Source organism: Oncorhynchus mykiss, chromosome 6 (genome assembly GCF_057628025.1).
Source record: "Oncorhynchus mykiss isolate SJ-2025 chromosome 6, ASM5762802v1, whole genome shotgun sequence".
NCBI classification, from domain to species: domain Eukaryota; kingdom Metazoa; phylum Chordata; class Actinopteri; order Salmoniformes; family Salmonidae; genus Oncorhynchus; species Oncorhynchus mykiss.
The window spans coordinates 47,772,620-47,778,026 of NC_143027.1; the positions used below are offsets into that span (position 1 = coordinate 47,772,620).

Below are 5,407 nucleotides of genomic sequence, written 5' to 3' on the forward strand. Positions count from 1 at the left end.
CGTGGTATGAAGTTCTTAATTCGTCAGTGGCTGCAATATTGTCCTCAGTAAACTCAACATGAGTGAAAACAACACAGATAAGGACAAGTTTTTCGAGATATAAAAAATACTGTATGCTATTATGGATGAAGAAAATGTAGGTTAAATTACACTAAATATTTGGGAATGTAACTAAGGAAAACGTCATTTAAGATAACATAGGCTATTGCAAAACAAATGTCTAATTCTCTCTATTAAGTCAATCACCAGTTTAGCTCTGATATGGCTGTAACTCTATGATGTCCTTTGCAAGAATCTAATCTGACATTGACATGAAATTCCTATGTCCTTCAGGTAGTACAGAGAGATGATGATGATCCCCAGAGGGAGGGGAGGGAGGTTGTTGAGGAAGAACCAGTGGCCCAGCTCAAGAAGGAGCCCAAGAAGACAGGAAAGGTAAAATGGCAGGAGTGACAGGGCAACTACTAGACTAGTAACACTCAATTGTCACAATAGCTGCATTGACTTGATGTAACATGTCTATTATTTGTGATCTGGAATCTATTCTATTATATTCTATCCAAGGCGAAGAGGAAAAGTAGTGCCAAGAAGTCAGGGGAGCAGGGCACTGATACGAATGCAGGTCATAGATTTTCCCTCTGTAGTATGTTGGTTCTCTAAACCTGCATATCATAGATAAAGGTCATGTTAGAAACTGTAGTCAGTAAGAAATGTTGCATGGATAGTTTTATTCAATAGTCCTATTGTAGCAATTTTATCAAAGTATTGTATTAAGAGAAAAGCATCTGACTTATCCTGAATTGTCCTATACGGTAATAACATATTTAGGATTGAGGAATAAACACCCGGACAGAGGATCTGTTATTGAGCTCTTGGAGAAGAAGGCTCTTAAGGCTGCATTCGGCCCAGGCAACAAAGATGAGATGGAGGACTGCTACCCAATCCTCATCTCATTCATGCGCAATCATACTGATGAGTATGTTAGAACCATGTTTTGCTCTAGCCTCACATATTTTGTGCAGAAGGAAATAAAAAGTAAGTAAAACACATTTCTTTTTTCTTTTCTAGGTAATGGCAAGTGATCTATAAAGGATTTAAAAAACCTGTAAGTTTCTCCATCAGCCTTTGACCTTTGATTTGGGAATGTTGTGTTGAATCAAGAGAGAGGAATTAACCATAGTTCTATTCTGCTATTACGTTCATTAATCTGTCATACTTCATCCAACTTTGAATTCAGTCACAGATAAGGAAAACGATGTTGGTGAAATGCATTCTGTTCAATCTAGAATACTTTACATCAGAGTTTCATTGCCAAACCTGCTGTGTTCTGTTTTGTTTGTGCAATGCAGATGACAAAGGAACAGCTTGCAAAATTGTGCAAGACCATTGTCAACTTCATTGCACAGACCACCCTGCAGATCCTGCTGCCGGCCCTGGCCAGCATTCTAGGGGTGACGGGCTTTTATGACAACGCTGACTCACTCAAGAGGGGTGGCAGTGCAAGATCCTTCACTGCCTTTGAGCAGAAAAGACTGGAGCTCATCCAGGAAGTTAAATATTTGGCGAAGTAACTGTGGCGGCAGGGCTCTCCGACCAAGGTCTAGCACACCCTCTTCCAAGAGGTACTGTATGTTCCCCATAATGTGTGTGTGTGTGTGTGCAGTTAATCCTAACCCTCAAACTGATGAACAATAATTTCCCCATTTCAATATTTTCCAGCTTTCTAACAGGTGTGTTTTGCAATATCTAATGCACACATATAAATTACATTTAGAATACTCAATTATAATGCTTGTTAGATTTGTTAGCACTAAGATATCGATTTTCCAACTTCAGACAGCAATTAACATGCTTTGCTTGTTCATTTTAAAGTTCCCAGACCTCACTGAAAGTCCACCTGGGAATGCCAGAGGACAGTATCATCAGCAGTGTCCAGGAGCAACTGTCAAAATCTGACCAAATGGTGGCTGCAGGACAGCTTTCACAAATAGATAAAGTGGTTGGAACTATGCTGGAGAACATTGAGAAGATAAGCAGCGAATGTGGCGAGGAATTGGTCTATCAAGAGTCACTGCGGTCTTCCTCCTCGTTGTCATTCTCAACTGCCAAATCACAGAAGACAGAGTGGGAATTTGCACTCCCATTCCTTCTGAGTTACCCGAGAGTACTGCTCAGCCCATTGTAAGATGCTCAGTCATTGACATGAGCGAATCTACTAAGCCAAAAACAATGGTGTGTGATGCCAGAACAAGCATGTTTGCCATAGCCGATACCATCATGAAGAAGGTATATCCAGAGGCAGAAGGGCAGGTTACATCTCACCCTGATCTAACAGATCCAATAGCTAGACTGGAGGAGCTCATATCTCAGGGTAGGATTGGTGCTCTCTCCCGTGATCTCAGTCACCAAGTCAACCGCATAATTTCCGATAGCAACTTGACCCCTCTGGGACTGACAGTGGCGGCTGGAAAGAGTGCATCTGATACCATCCTTTCGAAGCTGAAGAGGAATGACAAGGTGGGGAAGCCCACAACTTACGAGCTGGTTCAGCTGTTTGTAGAGGAGTCTGTTAAGTGCCTCCTGCTTCCTAGTTTTGTGCCCTATTCAACTTCAATGAGTTTGGCTCAGGGGGCCAAGGTGTTGGCTAGAGTGTCTGAAGATAGAATTTCATGCTCTTCTTCTTCTTCATCAGTATTTAGTGACAGTCAGTCTCTTTACCAAAGTTATGGTAAGCCAGGTCATGTACTCTGTGGATTCTGATGCAGAAAGTAGAGGATCCTCTCCAACTGAATCTCTCCAAACATCTGAACCCACTATATCTGATGTAGGCAATCTATTGAGTGGCAAGTCCTCCCCTCGGCTGTCTCCTTCTGGCACCATTATGGCAACAAGCGAGACCTCCAATGCAGCACAAATCTTGAAGGCCAACATTGATGGAGAGGAAGTGGATACCACCAGTCATTCTGGTGTAGCTCAAAACATTGTCAGGGACGATATGTCAACCAGCCCAGACATGGTCAAAGATGTCACACTTCCAACCCCATCCTCTGATAACTTGGGCAGTGATGATGACGTCACCTGCCTCATCAGCATGTTAGTAATGAGAATTCTAACAGAAATCCAAACCCCAGCAGAAGATTACCCAGTTGACGTCACACGCAAGTCACAAGACCTGATCCCTAAAGTTATGGAGGTCTTCTGTGCATGGTCAGGCTGCTCTGAGACACAAGCCTATCCAGAGAACTTGAGGATTCATCATCATTTGATAGGATTCTTGTCAAGTCTTTAAGTGAAGCGCTTCTCCACAGATGTAATGAGGCATTGAGGGCAGCCTCAAGAACATCAGTCAAAACCACCGGGCCTAAGGCTCTTCCACTGGCTGAGGATGTGAGGGCTAGCAGCGGGAAACTATCTTTTCTACAAAGGCTGGTCAGGCTGACAAGCAACTTAAAGGTACAGCAAACGTATTTAAAGGAACAGTTGTGGGAGATAATGTGAGTAAACAATGCTATTCAGTGTAAAAAATATAAAACCATCCGTTCATTCCAAAACCAATCATAAATGTTGTTGTGCTGGTGTGGTAGGTGTGATTGTTATCATCATGAGGTTGGTCAGCTGTGACATTTTTTAAAACATGTTTTTCTCTTTAAATACTTAGCTATTCAAGAAGGGGAACAAGAAGGATTCCCACCGCTCTGAATCAGAACAAGTACAGACCACTGCTGAAGATGGCATGCGTAAGTTCACACAACAGGACAACAGTCTGTTTGAGATATTGGTATACAAATAAATGCCATTTCAAAATAACCTTACAAAGGTTATATACGCAATCAGTAGTCATCTCTTATGTAAAAGTAATTATATTCTCCAAAACTCAAGCTGTTGGTTCTCATTTTATCAGTGTCAGTTATGTTGAGTTGTAACATACATTACATCATTTCTGAATTAAAGTGCATGTAAACGCTCTCTCTCTCTCTTCTGTAGTGCCCAGCATAGTGCCACATGCTGCCATGTCTGCACTGCCAAAGGATCTCCCCGCCAGCTCCCAACAGGAGACGCCTCACAAACGTCCACTTCTCGTCAGGATGTTTTCTGCCATCTCCAAAGGCCTGTTCAAGCCCTTCAAACAGTCCTTAAAGACCAAGTAACTTCAGACAATTAATTAAACGTCATTCATTGCATTAAATTGGCCTTTGTCTTCTTATGTGCTCCCGTTAACAGACCAGATTACAATACTGGTCTTTTAAATGTTTGCAGTGATAGCAACATTAACTATAGTGGTGTGTGTATAGCCCTTCTACACAGTCTGACTCTTCTGACACTGTGTGACATGCCCTCTGATCCAGTGATCTAGGATCTTCTGAGTGGCTTTAGGCCTGAATCTCTGCCCTCCTGCCCAAATAAATGTTTTCTCTTCTGATATATCTGCCACTGTCAGCAGCCAGCAGGGGAAAACAGACAACGCTGTTGAGAGCTTTCTTTTCTCCCTCATGACTAAAACACTGAGAAAGGCTTTTATCTATTGCAGCATATTCCATCTTTTGATTTAACCTATTATACGGTAGAAGTACCCATTATTTCCCAACGGTTATATCACAGGAAATGTGTTAGAAAAAGTCAACTTACAGTGCATCCGGAAAGTATTCAGACCACTTGACTTTTTCCACATTGTTACGTTACAGCCTTATCCTAAAATTGATACAAATATTTTTTCCTCTCATTAAGCTACACAAAACACCTCATGACAAAGCGAAAAGTGTAGAACATTTTAGCAAATTTATTAAGAATAAAAACAGAATTACCTTATTTAAATAATTATTGAGACCCTTTGCTATGAGACTCGAAATTGATCTCAGGTGCATCCTGTTTCCATTGATCATCCTTGAGATGTTTCTACAACTTGTTTGGAGTCCTGTGGTAAATTCAATTGATTGGACTTGATTTGGAAAGAAACACAGACCTGGGAAACAATGAGAAACAATATTCTCTGATCTGATGATACCGAGATTGAACTCTTTGGCCTGAATCAGGATCCTGGGAAAGATGAACGGAGCAAAGTACAGAGATCCTTGATGAAAACCTGCTCCAGAGGTTCACCTTCCAACAGGACAACGACCCTAAGCACACAGCCAAGACTATGCAGGAGTGGATTCGGGACAAGTCTCTGAATGTCCATGAATGGCCCAGCCAGAGCCCGGACCTGAACCCAATCGAACATCTCTGGAGAGACCTGAAAAAACTGTGCATCCCCATCCAATCTGACAGAACATGAGAGGATCTGCAGAGAAAAATGGGAGAAACTCCCCAAATACAGGTGTACCAAGCTTGTAGCGTCATACCCAAGAAGACTCGAGGCTGTAATCGCTGCCAAAGGTGCTTCAACAAAGTACTGAGTAAAGGGTCTGAA

The 5,407-nt window shown here is 42.0% G+C and overlaps 1 long non-coding RNA gene across 1 annotated transcript; it reads left to right on the forward strand.

Annotated features, from left to right (window-relative positions):
* The first annotated feature begins 1,349 nt into the window (after nucleotides 1-1,349).
* LOC110517023 (uncharacterized) lies at nucleotides 1,350-4,186 on the forward strand. The gene is made up of 2 exons (XR_016496710.1): nucleotides 1,350-3,737; nucleotides 3,985-4,186. It is a non-coding gene; the product is annotated as an uncharacterized LOC110517023 (long non-coding RNA).
* Nucleotides 4,187-5,407: the final 1,221 nt, after the last annotated feature.